Below are 26,770 nucleotides of genomic sequence, written 5' to 3'. Positions count from 1 at the left end.
CATAATGAAGTGATTGTAATGGGGGATTTCAACTACCCGGATATTGACTGGGAAACAGAAACCTGTAGATCTCCGAAAGGAAAAAGGTTCTTGACAAATATTAAGGATAATTATCTCTCCCAACTAGTGCAGGAACCAACGAGAGGGAAGGCCGTGTTGAACTTAATATTGACTAATAGGCCTGATAGAATAACTGAGGTACAGATAGGGGGGCACCTAGGTAATAGCGATCATAATATTATCGACTTCAAAATGCCCTTCAGTAGGGTTATCAATAAGGGAACAACAAAAACATTAAACTTTAGGAGGGCGAAGTTTGATCAGCTGATAGAAAACCTTCAACTTATTGACTGGGACAAAGTTCTTAATCAAAGGAATACGAATAGTAAATGGGAAACCTTCAAAAGAATTCTGAATACTCAGTGCGAGAGGTATATACCGTATGGGAATAAAAGGGCCCGAAATAAGAGGAAACCAATATGGTTGAATAAGAACGTAAAAGGGGCATTAAATAGCAAAAAAGAGGCATTCAAGAGATTAAAACAGGAAAACAGTAAGGAGGCACTAATGTGTTACAAGGAAAAAACGAGAACCTGCAAAAAACAAATAAAAATAGCGAAGGAGGAAACAGAGAGACGTATTGCTAGGGAAAGTAGATCAAATCCCAAACTGTTCTTTACGTATATAAATAGTAAAAGGATTAAATCGGATAATATTGGACCGATAAAAAGTGAGGAAGGCAAAATCATAGAGAAAGATGAGGATAAAGCTAATCTATTAAATAATTTTTTTTCGACAACTTTCACAAAGGAAATAGAACTAACAGGAGAAATGAGAAGTGACAAGCTTAATCCTCCACTAAGTATAACTAATCTAACCCAAGCTGGGGTACAGAAACGCCTCAGTAACATTAAAATAAACAAATCACCAGGACCTGATGGCATACACCCACGGGTACTAAGGGAACTAAGTAATGTGATAGACAGACCGTTATATCTTATGTAATGCACACGCCCGGGCTGAGCGGCGTGTGCGTGTGATTGTAGTGATTCCACTGGACCGTGCCGGAGAGTGAATGCCTGGAGGGGCGTAACTAGGTATTCACCCGATCCGACCAGGGACGCACGACGGCATACGACGCCAGTGCTCCAAGGAGGAACCGAGCAGAGGGACCAGGTGCTACTCCAGGACAGACCCCGGACACGGCTGTTGACCCACACAGGGGAATACAGGAACAGACTGGTAGACTGGCACACAGACTGGTGGGTATAGGCAGGCACGACTGGTATGCAGGCAGGCGGGTATGCAGGCAGGGGGGTACAGGCAAGCACAGCTAGAGTGCAGACAGGGAGGCACTAGCAGGTAGGAACACAGGCGGGATAGGACCCAGTACACACTGGGACTCAGGAACAGAACCACAGATGTGGCGGACAAACACAGCAGAGTGAGGCCGCCCAGAGAGGTGAGCGAGAACAGGGCAGGACAAAGCCGCCTGGAGCGGTGAGCAAGAGTAGAGCAGGACAAGGCCGCCAGGAGTGGTGAGCAAAGGGTCAGAGCTGAGCGAGACTGCCGGAGCAGTGAGCAAGAGTAAAGCAGGACGAGACCGCCTGGAGCGGTGAGCAAGAGTGGAGCAAGACTGCCGGAGCAGTGAGCAAAAGGATAAGAGCAGAGCGAGACTGCCGGAGCAGTGAGCAAAAGGATAAGAGCAGAGCGAGACTGCCGGAGCAGCGAGCAAAGGAGTCAGAGCAGGCTAGAACCGCCGGAGCGGTGAGCAAAGGAGTCAGAGCAGGCTAGAACCGCCGGAGCGGTGCGCAAAGGAGTCAGAGCAGGCTAGAACCGCCGGAGCGGTGAGCAAAGGAGTCAGAGCAGGCTAGAACCGCCGGAGCGGTGAGCAAAGGAGTCAGAGCAGGCTAGAACCGCCGGAGCGGTGAGCAAAGGAGTCAGAGCAGGCAAGGCTGAGCAGGGGGGACAGGGCTCTGTTCACACGGAACAGACAGGAAGGGAAAGGCAGAGCCAGATACCCACAGGGTACTTGCAGTGAAGTAGCGAGTGGACCACAAACTCACAAACGGTAGTACAGAGACAACAAGCAGGAGTTAGGTACGAGTTCAGACTCTGCAGAAAAAGGAAGGGAACGGACATAGAGGCAAAACAGGTAAAGGATAGGAGAGAGTTCAGACTGGAACTGAGTGTACGGAGGAGACCGACACTGCAGCAGAATACAGGAGCGGGTCTGGGAATACGGCCCCCAGAGAGGCAGGATGAACAGGCAAGGAGCGTGTTCAAACAGGACAGACAAGATACAGGAACGGATCTAGGTAATCAGCCCCTAGAAGGCGGAAGGAACAGGCTAGGAGCGTGTTCAGACAGGCCTGGAAATACAGCCTCCAGGATAGGCAGACAAGAGAACACAGACAGGACTCAGTTCAGACACGGGAACTGATACCACAAGGCAGGAGACAGACAGGACTCAGCTCAGACACGGGAACTGATACCGCAAGGCAGGAGACATAGACAGGACTCAGTTCAGACACGGGAACTGATACCGCAAGGCAGGAGACATAGACAGGACTCAGTTCAGACACGGGAACTGATACCGCAAGGCAGGAGACATAGACAGGACTCAGTTCAGACACAGGAACTGATACCACAAAGCAGGAGACAAAGAACGGGACCTGGCACCTTCAGAGTGCAAGCACACACTGAATGAAACACTATGCTCAGGCAGGGATAGATGGGAGCAGCTGAGCTATATACCAGGTGACAGACAGCAATAGGCTGAGGACGCACAAGGGGTGTGACCCACAGCAGGTACAAAAAGCAGGAAGTGATCGGGCGCCGCCCTTAAGCAGCAGAAACAGACACAAACAGGCAGCATGGAGGGAAGCCAGAGAGACATTCTGGACTGGAGATAAAGTGCGCGCTCTTGCACAGTGGGAGATGGACCACCATGCAAGGACGCCGCCAGGTATGTTACATCTTATATTTAAGGACTCTGTTGAGACTGGGTCTGTACCACTTGATTGGCGACAGGCGAATGTAGTGCCAATATTCAAAAAGGGAGCAAAAAGTGACGCCGGAAACTATCGGCCGGTGAGTCTGATGTCCGTTGTGGGCAAAATTTTTGAAAGCTTCATTAAAGAGGCAATTACGGAGCATCTTGATGCTAATAATCTTTTAATCCCGAACCAACATGGATTCATGAGGAATCGCTCCTGCCAACAAACCTGATTGACTTCTACGAGGAGGTTAGCTCTCGAGTAGATCAGGGGGAACCAGTGGATGTCGTGTATCTTGACTTCTCAAAAGCGTTCGATAGCGTGCCACATAATAGGTTGGTATACAAAATGAGAATGATGGGGCTGGGGGAAAATGTTTGCAAGTGGGTAGCAAACTGGCTAAGGGATAGAAGGCAGAGGGTGGTTGTAAATGGAATATACTCAGATTGGGTAAGCGTCACTAGTGGGGTACCACAGGGGTCTGTACTAGGCCCAATGTTATTTAATATCTTTATTAACGACATAGTAAAATATCAATATTTGCAGATGACACAAAGTTATGTAAAACAATTAATACAAAAGAGGATAGTGCAGACCTACAGAGGAACTTGGATAAGCTGGGTAGGTGGAGCATTAAATGGCAAATGAGGTTTAATGAGGAGAAATGTAAGGTCATACATATGGGAAGGAAAAATGGAAGTCACCAGTACTCACTGAATGGGAAATCATTGGGGAATTCAGAGATGGAGAAGGACTTGGGCATCTTGATTGATAGCAAACTAAATTGGAGTGCCCAAAGTCAGGCCGCTGCTGTAAGGGCAAACAGGGTAATGGGATGTATCAGAAGAGGTATAGCTGCAAAGGATGAGAACATTGTTCTTCCACTGTACAAAGCACTGGTCAGACCACACTTGGAATACTGTGCTCAGTTATGGGCCCCAATATATAGAAAGGATATAAATGAGCTTGAAAAGGTACAAAGGAGGGCAACAAAATTAATAAAGGGAATGGAGGGACTGCAATACCCAGAGAGGTTGGCAAAACTAGGACTATTCAGCCTGGAAAAGAGAAGGTTGAGGGGGGACATAATAAATGTGTACAAATATGTTAGGGGACAGTATAGAGATCTTGCCCGGGATTTGTTCAAAAGGAGGGATATTACGGTAACAAGAGGGCACTCACTAAGACTGGAAGAGAAAAGGTTTCAGTACCAGCATAGGAAGGGGTTCTTTACGGTAAGAGCAGTGAGAATATGGAATTCACTGAGTGAGGAGACGGTAATGTCGGATTCACTAAACCAGTTCAAGCGGGGACTGGATGCATTTCTAGATACAAGGCAGATTTCAGCGTATACTTAAAAATAAAATAAAATAGTAGGTTGATACAGGGATTTATTCTGACTGCTGGTTTCAGAGTCGGGAGGGAATTTTTCCTCAGGTGAAGATTGGCTAAATCATTTGGGGTTTTTGCCCTCCTCTGGATCAACTTTAGCAATTACAGAACTAACAGGTCGAACTTGATGGACGCAAGTCTTTATTCGGCTTTAAAACTATGATGTCATTGTTACATACAACTGAACAGACAACTGAAGTAGCTTATCAGTAACAAACACATTTCCCTTTGCCCAATGTAAAAACTTTCTCAGACTTCACAGGAAACCAGTATCTTAGGTCAGACATTTCACAATGTATGTCTTAAAACACTCAAGCAGAGGCCTCATGAAATAGATTGTTTTATCTAAATGAATAATGATATCAAGGTATTAAAAATTAACCATAACATTACTATGTTACAAAAAAAAGTACACATAATTGGTATCGCCGCATCTGGAACGATGGGCTCTATAAAACTGAAATGTTATTTATCCTGTTTGACAAACGCCGTAAAAAAATAAACAAAAAACATGCCAAAAATGACACTTTTTCATCCTACTGACTCACAAAAAAGTGAATAAAAAGCTATCAAAAAGTCATATGTAATAAAAAATAGAAATGAAAACGCCAAACCGTCACGCAAAAAAAAAAGTCCTAATATGGCTCAATTGGCAAAAAAAATAAGAGTTACAGCTCTCAGAATATGGAGATACAATAAAAAATTCATTTTTGTAAAATTGTTTTTAGTCTGTAAAAATAGTAAAATATAAAAAAAATATATAAATCTGGTATCGCTGTAATCATACCGACTCGACGAACAAATCAGTCTTATCACACTTACGGCTTGGTGAATGGCGCAAAAAAATAACAAAAACAAAAGCAATAACAGAATTGCTGTTTTTTGTTCATTCTGTGTCTAAAAAATCTGACTAAAAAGCGATCAAAAAATATTATGTGCCCCAAAATGGTTCCAAACAAATCTGAAACTCGTCCCGCAAACAATAGGCCCTCATACAGCTCTGTTCACAATGTACAACCACATATGGGGTACTGCTACATTTGGCAGAAATTGCGTAACAAATTGTGGGGTCCAATTTCTCCCATTACCTCTAGTTTAAATTATAAATTTGGTGCTAAAAGAGTATTTTAGTGGGAAAAAAAATGTTGTTCTCATATCTAAATGTTATAAAGTTTTGTGAATCACCTGTAGGTGAAAAATGCTAAGTATACCCCTAGATGAATTCCTTGAGGGATCTAGTTTCCAAATGGGGTCACTTGTGGGGGGTTTCTGCTGTTTTCGCATGTCAGGGGCTCTCCAAATGCGACATGGCATTCACAATCTATTCCAGACAAATAGCGCTCTTTCCTTTCCCAGCCCTGCCATGTGTCCAAACAGAAAATTACAATTTTGGGGCTAAAACAACATTTTTGTGAAAAGTGAAAATTTTCAATATGACGACATAATATCAAATTCTGTGTAGTACCTGTTTGTTCAATATGCTCGCTATACCCCTTAATAAAATCCTTGGGGGGTCTAGTTTCCAAAATGGGTTAACTTGTAGGGGGATTCCACTGTTTAGGCACAACAAGGGCTCTCCAAATGAGATTTGGCATCCGCTCTCGATTCCAGACATATTTGCGCTCAAAAAGCTGGGGGTCACGTGATGCCTGTGAGCGGCCAGTGATAGCGCCGCTTACAGGCATTATCTGCAACACAAGGTATTTACAAATATACTTATGCCCACATGCTGAATACATTGGGCAACTTAAAAAAAGTATCGGACAACCCCTTTAAGATGTGGTTCAGATGTGTGGATGACCTATTCTTGTTCTGCAGAGGAGCAACATATCCTTCAACAATAGAAAGTCATGTGGTTACTATTTTATTACTTCAGTGAAAAAAAATGACACCAGAGTAAAACGTTGTAACATCTCATCAGTTTAGCCCTATTGAGTCCATGAATAGTCACGTGCTGTTTACACAACCAGTGCTACATGACAAATGAGTGCTCTTGGCATTCAGGTGGCGCTGTGGCTTAGTTGGTTAAAGCGCCTGTCTAGTAAACAGGAGATCCTGAGTTCGAATCTCAGCAGTGCCTAATTTTATCCTATTGACAAAAATTAAAGTACAATTTCTTAGAAATATAATAGATAATAACAAAATAATAATTAAATGCTTTGAGCAATAAAACAGCTTTTAAGCAGCTGTATGAACCTTTTATTATCATTAGAATAAATACATGCTGAAAATATATTAATGTATAAAGTAAGAATAAAAGGCATCATTATTCATGTAACAATGGGTATTTATAAATAATCAGATTTACATTGTAATCAAAATAATATTAGTTACATTAAGGAAAAGAAAAAAAGTAACCCGTAGTCAGCAGGATTCGAACCTGCGCGGGGAAACCCCAATGGATTTCAAGTCCATCGCCTTAACCACTCGGCCACGACTACACAGTGCAAAGAGCTGCTCCCTGCACAGTATAATGGGAGAGCTGGTGACGCTGCAGACTGATGCACCACAAGGATCCTTCATTCTGCTGGATCTGACACGAAGGCTCCATAGCTCAGGGGTTAGAGCACTGGTCTTGTAAACCAGGGGTCGCGAGTTCAAATCTCGCTGGGGCCTCAGTGCAGTTTCTATTTTTAATATTTTTTTATTATTTTGCTTGTATTTTGTTTTTTTATTGACAGTGTAGGGCACACGCAATCTTCATTTTATATGGCTGCATCAATCACATTCCAGAAATTGGATCGTGCTTGAAATATCCAATTGGACTTATAAAACACATTAAATTAGGGATTTTAATATGTATGAATATTTTACGAAAATTTCAGGAAAAAAAAAATAGATGGAAAAAATAAAAATGTTTCCGCCCGGTTTCGAACCGGGGACCTTTCGCGTGTGAGGCGAACGTGATAACCACTACACTACGGAAACTCCTGAAGACAGAAGGCTGACACATGGCTACACAGCAGTGTGTGAAGAGCTGATACAATGGCTTCTGTTGAGCTACAGAGGGTTTAGTCTAAATGCACAGGGATTTACAGGAGGAGCAGACTTTATTGTGTTGGTTCAGTCTGAGAAGAGATCATTGATACAGATATAGCAGGTATCTGAGGCTCTACCCACATCATATTACATTATATAGCTGTACCTGCCTGTGACCTGACATTGGGGGAGCGGAGATCTGTAGATATTCCTATACTGGAAGCCTTTATTACAGCATATAAACCGCTGTTTCTGTTCCTACCAGAGAACAGAGCAGGATGTGCAGCACAGCCTCTGCCATCTACAGTGTATGATCAGAGCCAGACGTGCAGCACAGCCTGTACCATCTATAGTGTGTGAGAACCCACCTGCATACAGCTGACCTCGTGGCGCAACGGTAGCGCGTCTGACTCCAGATCAGAAGGTTGCGTGTTCAAATCACGTCGGGGTCATTTATGTTTTTTATTTTTATTTTGTAGCTTGATTTGTTTAAATGTAAAAATAAATATTTACTTATTCATATAAACATTCCTCCAAGCTAAAGAACTGTGCGCTGATTATACAGCTTTCTTTACTGTGAATTGAAGGTTCAATTTTTCAGCATTTTTAATAGTTCATGAGAGCAGTTATATTTTTCCATTAATTGAGTTATGTTGTGCTTTTTTTTTTTTTTATTTTTTTTTTTTTGATAGTGATTCCAATTTGGGGTAGATGCGATATTTTGATTGTTTTTTATTGAATATTTTTAGGGAGGAGTGGTGACCGAAAAAACGAAACGCAATTTTAAATAAATTTTAAATTTTGAGAGACCATGCTTTTTACGGATGCGACGATAACAAATATATTTTTTACATTTTTTCATTCCTTTACTATTAATAGGGTAAAAGTGGGAAGATTTGAATTTTTATTGTCTTCTTAAATTCTTTCTTATAGTCCCTCGGGACTTTCACCCTTTGATTACTTATACTAAATATTGTAAATGCTGCAATACCACGGTATAGGAGTATATAGTGAAAATCTTGGTCTCCTATTAAAGGAGTTGTCCGGTCTTAAAGGGGTTGTGTGAGCTAAAATGAAAAGTCTGTGACTGCAGACTGTTGAGTCCTCCCAGCGCACGCATCCGTTTAGAGGACTTCAACAAAGTGGTTTTGGTGTCTTTCCAGATCTTAGAAAAGCCCTTGATGAGAGATTCAGCAGCAGGAATGTCTGTGGTAGTAGACACAGGGAATGGAATAATGGGATGTTGACCGAAGACCACAAAAAACGGGGATTTAGCAGCGGATTCACTCACATGGTTGCATGGGTGTACCCACCGTGGGGCAGGGGGGGGCAGCTGCCCCCCCCCCAGAAGCAGGGCCGCACGCCGCACATCAGGGCCGGCGTCAGCACCCGGCGCGCTATGGGACCCGTGAGCGGAGGAGAGCGGTGTTAGCGCCCACTCCCCCCCCCCCCGCTTGCTCAGGGCCCCGGCACCCGGGACAATACTTACCTCTCCCTGTGCCTCCGCAGCAGCTCCTGCATCCTCCGCGGCTGCTGCACTGTGACGTCTCAGGTCAGAGGGCGCGGTGACGTCTGTACACCGCGCTCTCTCCTGAGCAGTCACAGCGCAGAGCGGGATGAGGCCGGCGACGTTGGAGTCCGGAGCAGCAGCAGCAGGTGAGACATGAGGTGAGTATTTGATTTTTTTTTTATTATATGGAGGCATGTTGCAGTATAAGGGAGGGGGGTGAGGTGGGGGTGTGTGACATCCTACATGGGGCATTATAAGGGGTAGGGGTGTGTGACATCCTGCATGGGGCATTATAAGGGGGAGGTGACATCCTGCATGGGGCATTATAAGGCGGGGGAGTAACATCCTGCATGGGGCATTATAAGGGAGGGGGGTGATATCCTGCATGGGGCATTATAAGGGAGGGGGGGTGTGACATCCTGCATGGGGCATTATAAGGGGGGTGACATCCTGCATGGGGCATTATAAGGGAGGGGGGGGACATCCTGCATGGGGCATTATAAGGGAGGGTGGGTGACATCCTGCATGGGGCATTATAAGGGAGGGGGGGTGACATCCTGCATGGGGCATTATAAGGGAGGGGGGGGTGACATCCTGCATGGGGCATTATAAGGGAGGGGGGTGACATCCTGCATGGGGCATTATAAGGGAGGGGGGGTGTCATCCTGCATGGGGCATTATAAGGGAGGGGGGGTGACATCCTGCATGGGACATTATAAGGAAGGGGGGGTGTCATCCTGCATGGGGCATTATAAGGGGGGGTGACATCCTACATGGGGCATTATATGTAGGGAACAGCCTGCATGGGGCATTATGTGGATGGAACAGCCTGCGTGGGGCATTATGTGGGGGGAATAGCCTGCGTGGGGCATTTTGTGGGCGGCAACCGCCTGCATGAGGCATTATGTGTGGGGAACAGCCTGCATGGAGCGTTATATGGGGGCCAGTATCCTGTATGGAGCATTTTATGGGGGCCAGTATTCTGTATGGAGCATTATATGGGGGCCAGTATCCTGTATGGAGCGTTATATGGGGGCCAGTAATCTGTATGGAGCATTATATGGGGGCCAGTATTCTGTATGGAGCATTATATGGGGACCAGTATCCTGTATGGAGCGTTATATGGGAGCCAGTATTCTGTATGGAGCATTATATGGGGGCCAGTATTCTGTATGGAGCGTTATATGGGGGCCAGTATCCTGTATGGAGCATTATATGGGAACCAGTATCCTGTATGGAGCATTTTATGGGGGCCAGTATTCTGTATGGAGCATTATATAGGGGCCAGTATCCTGTATGGAGCGTTATATGGGGGCCAGTATTCTGTATGGAGCGTTGTATGGGGGCCAGTATCCTGTATGGAGCGTTATATGGGGGCCAGTATTCTGTATGGAGCGTTATATGGGGGCCAGTATTCTGTATGAAGCGTTATATGGGGGCCAGTATCCTGTATGGAGCGTTATATGGGGACCAGTATCCTGTATGGAGCATTTTATGGTTGCCAGTATACTGTGTGGAGCGATTCGCCGGTTTCGGAGCTATTGTGGAATTTACAATAGATATATCTCATGTAATGTAAGAATTGAAATCTTTGCATTGCACTATATATATATTTCTTTCCGGTATCTGTGACCATGGCTTGCCCCCCCCTAGTTTTGATCCTGAGTACGCCCATGCATGGTTGTTGTATGAGAATTTGGCCCAAGGCAGGAGTTCGGCCCAATTATTGTGGTGAGCATTGACGAATAGCTGCAGGAAGTTGGTCAGGATAGGGTTGACCTGCTCTACCTTCCATTGGATTGCATATGGTAGACTGAAGAGACATTCAAGGTGACATTTAGTAGTTTGCAGGTAGCCCTACGGAAGCGAGGTGTAAACTGGATGCCTCTATCTGAGACTATATGGAGAGGTAAATCATGGAGGCGGAAAATATGTTGGATGAACTTCTTGGCAAGCACAGGGGCAGGTGGGAGGCCGGACAGTGGAGTGAAATGGGCCATATTAGAGAAGCAATCCACAACTACACAGATGACGGTACACCTGGCTGATACTAGAAGGTCGGAAATGAAGTCTATCGCGATATGCTGCCAAGGAGCAGATGGTATGGGCAAAGGAAGAAGCAGTCCGGTTGGAAGCTGTTTCGGAGTCTTGTTCTGGGCACAAGAGGGACAGGCTGAGACGAAATCCGCAATATCCTTGCGCAGGGTCGACCACCAATAATGCCGGTAAATAACATCAGCCGTTTTTTTCTGTCCGGCATGACCAGCCAATTTAGACGAGTGACCCCAGTGAGGAACCCACTTCCTGTTCAGTGAAGAAGGTTTTTCTGTATGGGACCCGAGACAAATCCAGCATAGCGACAGTAACTATTTTGGACGGCTCAATGATGTGTTGATGCTCTTCCTCTTGGTCGAAAGACAGAAAGGACCTAGATAGAGCAACTGCCTTGTCGTTCTTATCCGCCCACTGAAAATGGAGAATAAAATTGAAACGGGCGAAGAACAGAGACCACCTGGCTTGACGCGGATTTAGCCGCTGTACGAACTGCACATAGGCTAGATTCTTATGGCGGGTCTCCACAGAAAGGAGATAGCAGCAAGCTTAGGAAGCTGACAGTTCATCAAGGTATAAGGTCAGGAGACCCGAGGGTCCCACCCTGGCCTCTCTGAGAGTCACCATGGGGCCAGATGATGGGCTTGTCCCAATCTGGCTTCTCCGAATGTCTCCATGGGTTCCAGGTGACAAGAGGGTCCCACCTGGCAACCCCAAACAACATATCCATGGGACCAGGTGACCTCATCGTCCCTACTTGGTCATCCCAAATGGATCCATGGGTTCTCTGATGGTCAATGGAACAGATCCATATCCTTCCAGTCAGGGCTGTGTACCCTTAGGCCGGAATCATGGAGAATCCAAATCTGTGTCTCTCTGGATCAAGCCATGCTACCAAGCTGATCTCCTGAAGAGTCTGACTGATCTTTGATTCTCTCTTTCATTTCCCACTCCTATGTCCCTAAATAGCTACAATTGTTCTTTCAAGCACACATCCACAGGTCAAGTATTAGGGAGGGTATTATTCCACAGAGCTCAGGTCTCATTGATTGAGCATTTAATCAATTTACATAGTTGGTATAGCAGGGGGGCTCTTGTAAATCAGCATCTTGCTGGCTTTAGTACAAAATGTAATTAGTATATTAACAAACATTATTGTTTTCCAAACCAAGAGAAGTCAACATTCAGGTTTATACACATAATAGTACAGTATGCCCTTCTTGACCAGCCAAAGAAAATCACATACATTCAAGTCAACACAAACACACTATCGTATTTCTCTTGGCTTAAGAAATCTAGACGTCTGGCTGATTAAGGTAAGAAGCTGTTTCGTCACAGTCAGTGTAAATAACCACCGAATGCATCGCTCCTTCAAGCAAAAATTGTAACTCCTCCAGAGCCAGTTTTATCGCCAACAGTTCTCGATTGACTATTGATTAGTTACATTCAGAGGCTGAGAAGCTTTTGGAAACGAAACCACAGGTCACCATATGGCCGAAAGGAGACTGCTGGGTAAGAACAGCTCCGGACCCAGAGGAAAAAGCAACCACCTCCAAAAAGAATTGCATATTATTTTCTGGTTGATGTAGCACAAGAGTGAAGGAGAAGGCCTGTTTTAAAGAGACAAAGTCATTTTTTGCTTCCGGTGTCCATACCTTACGGTTAGCCCCCTTGCAGGTCAAAGCAGAAATAAGAGCAATCCGAGAGCAGAAATGTGGAATGAACTGGCGGTAATAATTAGTGAATCTGAGAAACCGCTGGATAGCTTTTAGACTGTCAGGATGGGGCCACTTCAGGACACCTTCTCGGGATCCATTCTTAGACCGGTCTCAGAGATGATATACCCTAGAAACGGGAGAGAGGTTTGCTTGAAGACGCACTTCTCATACTTGGCGGAGTACAGACGGTTCTTCCTTAATCTCTGGTGAACATCCCTCCTGTGTGTGGGCAGATCAGGAGACAACATCAATATGTCATCCAGGTAAACTACAACACACGTGTAGAGGAGGTCCTGGAAGATATCGTTCACTAGTTCTTGAAAAACTGCAGGAGCATTACACGATACTCATAATGGCCATCGCGGGTGTTAGAGGTGGTCTTCAATTCTCCCCCTGGCATATTCTGATCAGGTTATACGCCCCCCTGCAGTTCAAGTTTCGTGATGACTCAGGAACCTTTAAGACGATCAAACAACACAGAAATGAGGGGCAGGGTGTTACTCCACCCGGTGGTGCTAGTGGATTAGTGGATCCACTGTGTCACAAGGCCGGGTCTGCCTAGGTGGGGGCGCAGCTAAGGTGCTATCTAGTGTTCACTGCAGCTCTAGATGGTGGAGACAGGTTGGGATGCAGGTAGCCGCCAGGTATCACTCCTAGGTAAATGCCGGTACTGCAACAGCTGACTCCAGGAGTCAGGTTAGCTGACACAGACTATGGGCTTCGTTCAGACTAGTAGGTTCAGGTTTATTGCAGAACGGTGACTGACACGGAGACTCAGGCGGATACTTCTGGGATAGGTTGTAGCTGTCCGGATACACGGATACGGAATCGTTCAGACAATGTTCGGGGCATTGGCCACACCAGGATCGGGGACAATGTTCAGGGAACTGGCCACACCAGGACCAAGGTACAATGTTTGGGGCGCTGGCCACACCAGGACCAGGGGACAATGTTTGTGGCGCTGGCCACACCGGGACCAGGGGACAATGTTTGGGGCTCTGGCCACACATGGGCCAGGGGACAATGTTCGAGGAACTAGCCACAACAGGGCCAGGGGACAATGTTCAGGGCACTGGTCACAACAGGACCAGGGGACAATGTTCAGGGCACTGGCCACACCAGGACAAGGGATTCAGGTTCAGGACCTGGTCACACCGAGACCAGAGATTCAGGTTTAAGGCCTGGCCACACCAGGTCCAGGGATTCAGGTTCAGGACCTGGCCATACTGGACCCCGGGATTTGGGTACAGACTCAGAACACTGGCCACACCAGGACCAGAGTACCTAACAACTCATTAGTAGGGGAGACTACATACTAATGAAAGCCGTTGCTTCAACGACTCCCTAAGTGAGAGGGAGTCTTTTACACAGGATGACTCTCAGAAATAGGCTGAGAGACATCCAGCAGGTGAACCCATTATGCTAAATGCTTCCCAGCTATTCACTGGGCGAATTTTACTATGAGCGCGCTAACCCTTTAAGAATGAGGAAGCAGTCCCACGTGCACGCTAGGCGAGCTGCCAGAAAGTGCGGCGTGCATGAGCAGGGGACATGCCAGCACAACGGGACAACACCGCGGGGCTGGAGCAGTGTGTGTGCCAGCGTGCCTGCATGGAGGGAGAAGGGAAACCATGCAGGCGATACAATGTCGAAGTGAGCCGACCTTTTCTTAACAAAGAAGAATCCTGCTCAAGGACTTCTGGATAAATCCCCTGGCAAGATTCTCTTTAATATACACGGACATTGCTCGAATCTCAGCCTGAGACAGGGGGTAGATACGGCTTTGTGGAGGAGAAAAGCCAGGAAGAAGGTCGATAGGACAGTTGTACGGCCGGCCTATGAGGTGGTAGCGTCTCAGCCTCCTTTTCGTCGAAGACATCAGGGTACGTCCAATAAGCAGAAGGCAAGCCAGGAAAATTTGATGGAGTACCTGCTGGTCAAGCAGGACGAATGGGAACTAGACAACACTCGTGGCACACCTGACCCCAACGGAGTACTTCTCCGGATCTCCAATCCAAAACGGTGCTTTATCATCATACTGCCAAACAATAAGTGGAATAAAATGCAATTAAAAAGATGCATATAAATAAAAATGGTACCGCTGAAAACGTCATCTAGTCCTGCAAAAACAAGCCGCCATACAGCTCCATCAGCTGAAAAATAAAAAAGTTATAGCTCTCAGAATAAAGCAATGCAAAAAAAAATATTTTTTCTATAAAATAGTTTTTATTGTGTAAAAGCATCAAAACATAAAAAAAAACAATATAAATGTAGTATTCCTGTAAACATACTGACCAGAAGAGTAAAGTTGCCTTATCAATTCCTGAATTGTTGATTTTTGTTTATTCTGCCTCCCAAAATCGGAATAGACAGCGATCAGAAAATGTCACGTGCCCGAAAATGGTACCAATAAAAGCATCAACTTGTCCCACAAAAAACAAACCCTTATATGACTGCGACCGAAATATGGAAAAATTATAGCTCTCAAAATATGGCGATGCAAAAACTAGTGTTTGCAAAAAAAAAAACTTTTTTAGTGTAACAGCTGCTAAACATAAAAACCCGATATTATAATTATTTATTTATATAACACCATTAATTCCATGGTGCTGTACATAAGAAGGTGTTACATACAAAATACAGATATCACTTACAGTAACAAATAAACAATGATAGACTGGTACAGGGGGAAGAGGACCCTGCCCTCGCGGGCTTACATTCTACAGGAATAAATCTGTTATCGCTGTAATCGCACCGGCCCGAAGAATAAAGTCGTCTAATCACTTATACCGCATGAGGAACGGCTTAAAAATAAATAAAACCAATTCTTCACCTGCTGCTGATTTGGTCATTCTGCCTCCCAAAGATTGCAGTATGACTCGGCTCACATTTATCCTGCACTCTGCGCTGAGCGCTTACAACGGGGTTTCCGTGTAAATCTCTGAAATACGTGATTCAGATGGAACCCCCGGCGGAAGATTCCCTGTAATGAGGCAGATAGAGGAACCATGGACGCCGTCTGGCCTGTGATCCCACGGTGTCCGTCTTTTTTTAGGAGTGCATAAATGTGTCGTTTTTTGAACCTCTAAAAAAAAAGGACACCGCTAAGCAGAGGCCAGACGGTGTAACTCTGCTGCCTCAATATAATGAATGGATCCCTAGGGGGCTTCATCTGAATTACGTCACTTGGCGATTTAAATGGAAACCTCGATATCAGTGCTCAGTATAGATCGCCAGATAAATGGGAACATTTTACATAACATTTTGGATCACAATAAAAGCTTCGACTCAATCCACAAAAAAAGCTGGTCCCCACTCAGGTCTGTCATCTGTTAACGGAAATATAGGAGGCTTCCACCTTACTGGTAGCACAAAGGCTCTGGAACAGCGAAATGGCCCCTGCCCCCCAAAAGAAATTCAGCAAATTCTGTGCTCCCAAATACAAATGACCACCTCCCTTGTGAGCCCCACAGTGTGCCTAAACCGCAGTTAGCATCCACATGTTTGGCATTTCTGTAGAGATGAAAACCCTCCTAATTTACGAGTGCATGTCTCCAGAAGTATGAGCTGGGCATAATGTACTGGTCACTACAGCATACTGGTCACTACAAAGACAGTTTGCAATTTTCACTCAGCAACATCCATTGCTGCTTGTTTATGAAAAACACCTATACACTGTGTACCAACTTATTATGCAAATAATATTTTCTCAGATTTTCCCAAATTACCTATATGAATTGCAGTCATTGTAATTTTCCAGTCAAATAACTATTAGAGTACAATTGAAAGGTTTTTGTACAAACTGCCTATGATAACAGTATATTTTTAAAAAAATAAAACACTCAAACTGCACTCAAAATGCATGTTCCAAATTATTATGCACAGCAGAGTTTTCAACCTTTTCATTTTAATAAAGAACAAAAAAATGGTCATTTTTGAAATTATAAGCATTAGTAGGTTATTACAAACTGAAATCAAACAGTTTTCAACTCAAAACTTTATTCTAGGTGATGTTACATTTGCACATAGGACCCCTTGTTGGAAAGGAGCTTCTGAACTCTCTTGTCCATTGAATTTGTCAGGTTTTGGATGGTTTCTGCTTCAATTGTTTTGCATGAGGACAGAATACCCTCCCAGAGCTGTTGCTTAGATGTGAACGCCATCATAGACTCCCGCCATCATAGACCCTCCTTTTGATGATGCTCCAGAGGTTCTCAATGGGGTTGAGGTCAGGGGAGCATGGGGGCCACACCATAAGTTTGTCCCCTTTTATGCCCATAGCAGCCAGAGATGCAGATGTGTTATGTGCAGCATGAGACGGTGCATTATCATGCATGAAAATGATCTTGCTGCGGAATGCACGGTTCTTCTTCTTGAACCATGGCAGGAAGTGCTGTTTGAGAAACTCAACATACATTATGGAGTTCATCTTTACCCCTTCAGGGATCCTAAAGGGGCCCACAATCTCTCTCCCCATGATTCCAGCCCAAAACATTGCTTCACCTCCTCCTTGTTGACCCCGTAGCCGTGTTTGCATGGGGTGTCCATCAACGAGCCATCCTCCACGCCATCCATCTGGACCATCGAGCGTTGCACAGCACTCATTGGTGAACAAAACAGTTTTGAAGTCAGTCTTCATGTATTGTTTGGCCCACTGGAGCAGTTTCTGCTTGTGTGCAGTGGATAGAGGAGGTCGACAGGATGGCTTACGCACAGCTGCAAACCTCTGAAGTACCCTGCATCTTGTTGTTCGGGGGACGTTGGAGGCACCAGCAGCTTCAAAAACTTGTCTGCTGCTATGACAAGGCTTTTTTGCCGCTGCTCTTTTAACCTGACGTAATTGCCTGTAGGAAAGAGTCCTCAATTTTCCCTTATCAGCACGCACACGTGTGTACTGTGAATCAGCTACATACTTCTTGATTGTGCGATGATCACGATGAAGTGTCTTGGCAATGTTGATTGTAGTCATGACTTGACCTAAACACTCCACAATTTGTTGCTTCTCAGCAGCCGACACATCCTTTTTCTTTCCCATTTTGGCAGAAAATGTAGGCTGCTTAATAATGTGGGACAGCCTTCTTAAGTAGTTTTGCCTTTCATTGGACACACCTGCCAAACTATCTAGCACAGGTGTCTGCAATTGCTTACAGTGATATAAAGAGCCCTGACACACATCACCATCAATGAGTTTAACTGACAAACAAAAAAATTCTTACCTTATCACTCCTAAACACTTTTTGCATAATAATTTGGAACACAGTGTATAGTTAAAATCCTCACCACACCTGTAGATAAATTCCCAAAGGGTTATAATTTCCAAAATGGGGTCACTTGAGGGGGGATTCTGCTTTTCTAGCACTTAGGGTCTCTGTATATGGAGTCTGCATACTATTCTAGGAAAATCTGCACTCCAGGAGGCAAATAGCGCTCCGTTCCTCCCGAGTATTGCCATGTGGCTAAGTAGTATTGTACAGCCACATATGGGGTATTTCTACATTCAGCAAAAATTGTGTGACAAATGTTGGTGCCATTTTTACCCATTTCCCAGTGTGAAAATGTAAAATCTAGGGCTAAAACAAAACTTTTGTGGTAAAAATGTAATTATTCTTTCTTCACCGCCCAATGGTGTAAAATTCTGTGAAGCACATGTGGTGTCAATGTGTCACCCTGGTCTGGATGCCACAAATATAATAAAGCTGTGTCTGAGAGCAAGGGGGAGGTCCTCTAGTCAAGGACCATTAGCATGCAGCACCTCCTGTCCCAGACCAGTAGGGGGAGCAGGCTGCCCCGATAAAAGCTGGAGCTGGGGGCAGGGTTAGAGAGAACTGGACAACCTGTCTCTGGATTGAGAGGTGTCCCAGAGCAGGGACAGACAGTTGTGTTGCAGCCTAAGAGGACGTGTGGCAGTAGGAGAGCCACGAGCCAGGGACAAAAGGCGCAGCAAGTCTGTCCTGGCAGATAAATAAACTAATCTACCAGACTTTGGTGTCTGAGGCTGTGAGGATTCCACATCCTACAGCAGATAACCAGTCCGCAGGGGACTGTATGTTCCTTGGCCTAAGAAGCTCGGAGGCTCTGCCACAGCAGAAGGGACCAGCAGAGCCGTACCAGGCCGGGAGTAGCAAGGGACCCGAGTTGCAAGCCATACGGGCGAGAGGACACGGTGAGCTCAGGAACGTGTGCTGTTACATTACCAGAAGGGAAATAGCCAGAAGGAGCACAGAGAGCACGGTAGGCCGACACCCTCACCTTGACCAGGGCCAGCTTCCCACTTGCTCTCAGACATCCAGGCCCCCTCCTAGCCGGGCCTGTTTCTGAGTCGTTTTACCTGTTCTAATAAAGACCCTGAACTGTTTAAGAGGCCTCCGTTTCCTGGCTAACGCGGTTGGAATCATCCCCTCCATCCTCCATCATACACTGCCCTGGGGCCCTACTCTTCCCGTGGGGAGTTGTACTATTCGGAGCTGCACATTTACATCTGCCCCAGAGGTCTGCACTGCAGCGGCGGTTAGCATTGACCACAATCCACGGGTGGCGTAGTCGGACGCTACTTAAAACTTATAAAGGACTGCCACTGGTCTGACCACCCTGAGCCACGGACCGGGTTGCCACTACTACCCCCATCATCTCCCTATTGCCCGGCTCCGAGTGCCCCACGGCCCAAGGGGCGAGTCATCAACATGCTCACTGCAACCCTAGATGAATTCATTGAGAGGTGTAGTTTGTAAAATGGGGTCTCTTATGGGAGGTTCTGCTGTTCTGGCATTTTAGGGGCTCTGCCAATGGGACATGGCACTGTCAAACCAGCCCAGCAAAATATGAACTCCAATATGGCGCTTCTTCCCTTCTGAGCTTCGCTCTGTTCCTCAAAAGTAGTTTTTTGACCACATATGGGGCATCTGCATACTCAGGAGAAATTACACAACAAATTTTGGGGTCTATATTCTCCTGCTATCTTTGTAAAATGAAATATAGGGAGCTAAAAAAAAAAAATTTGTGGGAAAAATATATTTTTTTCATTTTTACAGATCTATGTTGTAAAATTCTGTAAAGCACATGTGGGTTCAAGGTACTCACCACACATCTAAATAAATTCCTTGAGGGGTCTAATTTCAAAAATGGGGTCACTCGTTGCAAGCCACCCTGAGCCACGGACCGGGTTGCCACTACTACCCCCATCGTCTCCCTATTGCCCGGCTCCGAGTGCCCCACGGCCCAGGGGGCGAGTCAGCTATGGCGTAGTCGGCAGGATTGTAACCAACCCGCCACAAACGGGTATTGCGTGCCTGAAAAAAGACTGTACACGTACCTGAAGAAGAGGTTTCCCGCCATCCGGAGCCGTTTCCCGCCATTTTCAGCCATCTTCCGTCTGTTCCCGCCATCTTAAGCCGTTTTCCCGCCATCGGACGCCATCTTCAGGACGCCGCGCGGGAAGAAGAGGGGCGTGGACGTCCAAACCGCGTGAGACCTGAAGCTCCGCCCCACGCACCGACGCTGCGCAAGGTCCTGGAAGGGAGAAAGAGCAACGCTGACGTCACCAGGACGCGACGCGAGGTCCTTGTCCGGAGCAGCACCAGCGGAGCCGCGGCCTACAGAAGAGGATCGTCGGAAGGTAGGCCACGCTTAACTAGGGGGGAGAAAGATGTCGGACGCGGAGGCGCCCACTTCCACCAGCGCAGCTGCAGCAGCGGTGATGCCATTCTCCCTGCCTTACATCCCTGGTGCGGCCTGGCTGCCCAAGTCTTCAGGGGAGCCCCATGCCCTAACTGACTTTAAAGAAAGGCTGTACAGTTTGTTCCAAGTTTACCCCCTGACAGAGGAACAGAAGATTAGCATACTGACAGGACAGTTAACTGGTGCAGCCCAGCGGGAGGTAAAGTCATGGCCCGCTGAGGAGAAAAGAACTGTAAAGGACATTCTGGCCCGGCTGCGGGGTACCTTTGATACCCGTACCTCCGCTGAAATTAAAATGCGGTTCTATGGATGTAAGCAGAGGGCACAGGACAGCATTAGAGACTATGCCCTAAATTTGCAGGAAGCCTTGAGAGCCATCAAACAAGCTGACCCTGGCAGCGTGCAGGATACGGATAAGCTACTAACAGAACAGTTCATAGAAGGTCTGCTGTCTAGCGCCCACAGGACCCAGCTGCGTCTCATGTTCTTTCAGAACCCTGATCTGACCTTTGCCCAATTCAAGGACAGGGCCATAAGGGTGCTCCGTGAACCCGCAACAAGTGGCGCTATAAACCCCTGGCGCCCTGCTCTCACCTACCACCAGGAGGCGGCGCCCTCCTCTATGGACTCTGTGGGGGCCGATGCACAGGCTCTGAACCAAGCCCTGTCGAAAGATCTGCATCACCAAGTCCAGGAGCTGACCAGGAGCGTTGCGGCGTTGACCAGGACCGTCCAGGCGTTACAAGTGGACCCGTCAAGACCCATCGAGTTGGCTTCAAGTCCGGAGGATGTCCCGTGGCGTCGACAGAGGAGGACCCCGTCGTTCCAAGGGAGGCCCACAGACCGCTACGCAGAGGATGGACAGCCCATTTGCCGTCGATGCAACCAGCCGGACACATTTCCAGGTACTGTAATTTAAACGGGTCCAACCTGGGGCAGAGGGCCAACCCCCAGGCATAAGATCACCAGGCCCTTATAATTGGCGTGATAAGTACGTTGGGGGGCGCCCGGTTTTACCCGTGGTGCTGGACGGTATCCCCATGAGCGCCTTGCTGGATACCTGGTCGCATGTAACTGACGCGCCCCCTGGGCCGTGTGCTGTGCAGGGGAATACCCGGAGCCGGATCACTGGGGGTTGTAGTTCTCCGTGGCGGTGACCCGGTCCGTGCCCAGGGCGGTCAAACCAGTGGCAGTCTATTGGTGTTATAATTGTCCGACTACGCCACCCGTGGATTGCGGTCAGTGGGGACCGCCGCTGCGCTGCAGACCGCTGAGGCTGATGTTGTTTGTGCAGCTGAGTATGGGATGACTTCCCACGGGAGGAGTATTGCCTCAGGGCAGCTAATGTGGATGATGGTGGTAGTGATGGTGTGAGGGTCCCAGTGCTAGTGGTGCTGGAGCGGCAAGGAATCACAGAGACGTGTGGTGCAGTTTCCAAAGCTTTACTCACAGTTGTTGCTCCGGTCACTTCGGCCAGCAGTGACCGCCCGAGCCGTGCTGCGTCCACCAGGTGAGGGACTCGGTCAACTCCCAAGCAATTCCAGAGTGTGGCTCAGAGCTCCCCTCTCTTCCTTTCTACTGGCCATCCTCACCAGTGACCCACCTTTGTCCAGCTTCCTCGGGCCTTCTGTTGGTGAAACCTCTCTCCGGTTTCCCTGACCCTATGCGGTATGCCTTTCTGGTGGATGTAGTGAGGGGTCGCACCAAGATGTGGTGACAACCTCCGGTTTTGGCTGAGGATTAGTCGCCTCCACCAATTCGGGTTCCGGTACCCTGCTCTGCCAACCCTTCACCCAGTATCTCCTCTGGGAATATGGGGTTCCTTCTGCCTTCGTGTCTCTGGGCCTTTCTTTGTGTTCCTTGCCTCCTTTCTCCTCCGTTTCAGTTCCTTTCTTACTTTCCTTCCTGTTCCTTCTCCTTTCTCTCTCTGCTGCTTCTGGCCTCCACTCCAGGCCTGCCTCTGGAGCTGGGCCCAGACTGAGCCACAGCTCCCTGTCAGCCCTCTCTGGCTGAGCTCCTCTCCTCTTCTCCTCCTGCCTGAACTGAACACTGACCTAAGATGGTGCCCACCTTATATACCTCCTTCTGACACCCGAGCCCAGGTGACTAGCAACCAATGGGCTCCTTCCTATGCCCAGAAACCCACCCCTATCTGCTCCTACACCACTGGGTTTTCCTCCCCCTCCCCACTCCAGCCAGGAACAGAAGCTGTCGTGCCTGCACTCTGTCTAGTGGGAGCACCGTTGGTCTGTTCCTCGGAAATGGGGTGTGTGTGGTGCATGCAGCTAACTGAGCCCTGGTCCACACTCCATCCTTACCCGGGAGTGGAATATCACACCTCTGGACTGAGGTGCAATACCCCTGTAGCAGCCGAGCCCTCGGGGTGCTACATTCCCCCCTGGTAAATCACAGCACGTCCTCGGGCTGGAAAAGAGCAAAGACAATTTAAAACATACAAATTTTTTAAAAGTGTACTCATATATAAGACATTAACTTTTCACTCATCCCTTTATGGGAGGTACTCTTCTCTCTTTAACGTTACTGGTATAAAACATTTTTATAAAACATTCTACTAATGCCACCGGAACTCTTTTGTAAAACACTATATAAAACTTTTGGCATTACTATTTTAGCAGCATATTAAACTTTCCATTATAAGACATTTTCAAATAAACATTTTCAAAACATATTCTTGAGCCCTGGCCGCTGTGCAACTTGCGACCAGGTAAAGGTGCAACAGTCCATTTTAATTTTGAGGTAGACGTTGCGGTTCTTGTATAAAACCAGTAGGGGGCGCTTTAAGAAGCGCAACTATGTACAAGGGTATGGCCGCTCTCAGTCCTCGGCCAGTGGGGATAGGGGAATGGCTGCTCACAGTCCTCAGCCTGGTTAGGGATTAGGGGCACACAGGTAACAGTCCTTTAACAGTTCCATACTAGTCCCAACGGGGACCACACTTCAATCAGCAAGAGTTCTTGTACCCTGACGGGTAACTATATACAGTTCCACTTTACCGTTCACTGGTAACGGTGTCCTCCTGATGCTCCTTCCTCATAGTCTTCAGACCCGTCCGGGCCCTCTTGGCACTCGGCCTTGCGACCAGGCCGGTGGTCGCTTGTTGGTCGCGCCCGGGGGTGGCACCGCCAAGGTAGGGGGCGCTGGTGAGGCAGCGGCGCCCGGGTGTGCTAGGTCTTGCGTCCTGGCCCGTGACGTCTCACGCTGTACGGCGCCAGGGTTCAGAGGGCACAGCGCGGGGCAGGGCGTGACGACGGTGCTTGCTGCCTGAGGCCTAGCTGGTGGCGGTGGAGGCGTGGTGTCAGGTACGGTCCCCGGGGCTTCGGGTCCCGCAACGGAGGGTGAGGGCAGGCTGGTGTTCTCAGGGCTTGGGGTGGTGGCGTCCCCATTACCTGCCTCGGTCTCCGTGGCCTCCTCCGCGGCGTCATCTGCAGCTGCCGGTCTCTCTTCTCCGCGCCCAGTGGTAAGCGCGCTGCCCGGTTCCGGCGGGGTCCTCTGCTGGTCACCTCCGTGCTGCCGGGCCATCTCCCCTCTCCACCCGGCAAACACATCCCGCTGCGCCCGGACCATTCTTCTATTCAGATCTTCCAGTGCTGCGCGCGCACGATCCGGGTCTCTAGGCAGTTGGGCCAGCAGTTCTGTCAGGCTGCAGGGTGGCTCCGCTTGCAGCAGGCTGCGGGCCAGGGTGCTGGTGGAGTTCGCTGCTCCCTCCATCTCCGGGTGCAGCAGGTCCAAACTGATCCAGAGCGTGCCCTGCCCCACAGTTTTCTTTCCTATCCGCCCCCATGGGGTTTGGTCTTGGGGGCATCTGCTGACAATCACCTTCAGGGGCAGCCCCCCCACGTTGATGGACATCTCCATTGCTGCATTCATGGCTGGTGGGGGCGGGCTCCTTCTTTGGCGCCACTCTGGGACCTGGCCCACGATGGGAGGTGGCTTCTTGTTGTCCTTTGGTGCGCACATAATGGCGTCCGCTCTGCCAGGGCGGGAAAAACGGACGAAGATGGAGGGAAACAGTCCAAGATGGCGTCCGATGGCGGGAATCGGCTCCGGATGGCGGGAAACGACTCCGGACGGCGGGAAACTTCTTTTTAAGGTACATGTGCAATTTTCTTCAGGCACGCAATACCCGTTTGTGGCGGGTTGGTAATGATCCTGCCGACTACGCCAAAGTTGATGCGCCCCCTGGGCCGTGTGCTATGCAGGGGAATACCCGGAGCCGGATCGCTGGGGGTTGTAGTTCTCCGTGGCGGTGACCCGGTCCGTGCCCAGGGCGGTCAAACCAGTGGCAGTCTATTGGTGTTATAATTGTCCGACTACGCCACCCGTGGATTGCGGTCAGTGGGGACCGCCGCTGCGCTGCAGACCGCTGAGGCTGATGTTGTTTGTGCAGCTGAGTATGGGATGACTCCCCACGGGAGGAGTATTGCCTCAGGGCAGCTAATGTGGATGATGGTGGTAGTGATGGTGTGAGGGTCCCAGTGCTAGTGGTGCTGGAGCGGCAAGGAATCACAGAGACGTGTGGTGCAGTTTCCAAAGCTTTACTCACAGTTGTTGCTCCGGTCACTTCGGCCAGCAGTGACCGCCCGAGCCGTGCTGCGTCCACCAGGTGAGGGACTCGGTCAACTCCCAAGCAATTCCAGAGTGTGGCTCAGAGCTCCCCTCTCTTCCTTTCTACTGGCCATCCTCACCAGTGACCCACCTTTGTCCAGCTTCCTCGGGCCTTCTGTTGGTGAAACCTCTCTCCGGTTTCCCTGACCCTATGCGGTATGCCTTTCTGGTGGATGTAGTGAGGGGTCGCACCAAGATGTGGTGACAACCTCCGGTTTTGGCTGAGGATTAGTCGCCTCCACCAATTCGAGTTCCGGTACCCTGCTCTGCCAACCCTTCACCCAGTATCTCCTCTGGGAATATGGGGTTCCTTCTGCCTTCGTGTCTCTGGGCCTTTCTTTGTGTTCCTTGCCTCCTTTCTCCTCCGTTTCAGTTCCTTTCTTACTTTCCTTCCTGTTCCTTCTCCTTTCTCTCTCTGCTGCTTCTGGCCTCCACTCCAGGCCTGCCTCTGGAGCTGGGCCCAGACTGAGCCACAGCTCCCTGTCAGCCCTCTCTGGCTGAGCTCCTCTCCTCTTCTCCTCCTGCCTGAACTGAACACTGACCTAAGATGGTGCCCACCTTATATACCTCCTTCTGACACCCGAGCCCAGGTGACTAGCAACCAATGGGCTCCTTCCTATGCCCAGAAACCCACCCCTATCTGCTCCTACACCACTGGGTTTTCCTCCCCCTCCCCACTCCAGCCAGGAACAGAAGCTGTCGTGCCTGCACTCTGTCTAGTGGGAGCACCGTTGGTCTGTTCCTCGGAAATGGGGTGTGTGTGGTGCATGCAGCTAACTGAGCCCTGGTCCACACTCCATCCTTACCCGGGAGTGGAATATCACACCTCTGGACTGAGGTGCAATACCCCTGTAGCAGCCGAGCCCTCGGGGTGCTACATAACCACTATCCCTTATGTACTTTTTAAGCAGCATTGGACTGATGCTGATATAACACGGTATCCAGACAGTGACTTGAGCATTATCGCCAGTAATGGCTTGCCCGTGCCACAGATGGGGTTCAAAGAGATGACCATTAAGATTGGTAAAGTTGAACTACCAGCACAGGGAGTGATTATTGCGGACATTGACCGTCGTGAAAGTTACCCTAAAATAACTGTGGGTACTAACGTGATTGAAAATTGTCTTTCAGAGGTAATTGTAATTCTACAACAGGTGGCGGTGAATGCTAGTTCCAGCCAACAGAGAGTCCTCAACAAGGAGATAAAAGCCCTGATGAGACGGCAGCAGGTAGAACTGTCTGGTGGTGAGATCGGTAGCGTAAGACTGAGTGACCCATTCCCCATTTCCATGCCTCCCAAAAGTGAAATGATGATCTGGTGTCGGACTGCAATCGGGTTGAGAGGTAGAGACTATCAAGCCATGGTAGAACCCGTGTACTCGGACAGCAGGCCCACCATTTTGACAGCCCGGGGGGTGGTTGATGTCCGTCATGGGAGGGTGCCCGTTCGCATTCTCAACATTGGGGAGAGGGAGGTACACTTACCCAGGTACGCTACACTTGCCAAACTGTTTGCTGTCGAACACAAAGCTATCAGGGCCATGGAGCCATTGCCTCTATCTCCACAGGCGGAGGGTAATGGCTCCCAGAAACAAAAGGAGGACTGGTGCCAGAAACTCCATGTGGGTGCTGACTTCACTCCCCTGCACCAAAAACAAGGAGTCTACCGGGTGGTACAGGAGTACGAGAGAATTTTTAGTAAGCACCCGCTAGACTTCGGCAGAGTAAAAGGGATAGAACACCATATCCCCACAGGGAGCCACCCACCAATAAAAGAGAGACACAGGCCTGTACCCCCTGCACATTATCAGAACACCAAG

General features: G+C 48.2%; 5 non-coding genes across 5 annotated transcripts; 3 read left to right on the top strand and 2 right to left on the bottom strand.

Moving 5' to 3' along the window:
• The first annotated feature begins 6,397 nt into the window (after window positions 1-6,397).
• On the top strand, window positions 6,398-6,471 carry TRNAT-AGU (transfer RNA threonine (anticodon AGU)). Its single transcript has one exon. It is a non-coding gene; the product is annotated as a tRNA-Thr (tRNA).
• A 279-nt stretch (window positions 6,472-6,750) lies between these two features.
• Window positions 6,751-6,832, bottom strand: TRNAS-UGA (transfer RNA serine (anticodon UGA)). The gene has a single exon. It is a non-coding gene; the product is annotated as a tRNA-Ser (tRNA).
• A 102-nt stretch (window positions 6,833-6,934) lies between these two features.
• Window positions 6,935-7,007, top strand: TRNAT-UGU (transfer RNA threonine (anticodon UGU)). The gene has a single exon. It is a non-coding gene; the product is annotated as a tRNA-Thr (tRNA).
• A 239-nt stretch (window positions 7,008-7,246) lies between these two features.
• On the bottom strand, window positions 7,247-7,319 carry TRNAV-CAC (transfer RNA valine (anticodon CAC)). The gene has a single exon. It is a non-coding gene; the product is annotated as a tRNA-Val (tRNA).
• A 431-nt stretch (window positions 7,320-7,750) lies between these two features.
• TRNAW-CCA (transfer RNA tryptophan (anticodon CCA)) lies at window positions 7,751-7,822 on the top strand. The gene has a single exon. It is a non-coding gene; the product is annotated as a tRNA-Trp (tRNA).
• Window positions 7,823-26,770: the final 18,948 nt, after the last annotated feature.

This window comes from Phyllobates terribilis, unplaced genomic scaffold (genome assembly GCF_046119375.1).
Source record: "Phyllobates terribilis strain yellow unplaced genomic scaffold, ASM4611937v1 Scaffold_13__5_contigs__length_258822181, whole genome shotgun sequence".
Classification (NCBI taxonomy): domain Eukaryota; kingdom Metazoa; phylum Chordata; class Amphibia; order Anura; family Dendrobatidae; genus Phyllobates; species Phyllobates terribilis.
The sequence above is the reverse complement of the archived record's forward strand: the minus strand, read 5'-3'. Positions and strand labels throughout refer to the sequence as shown.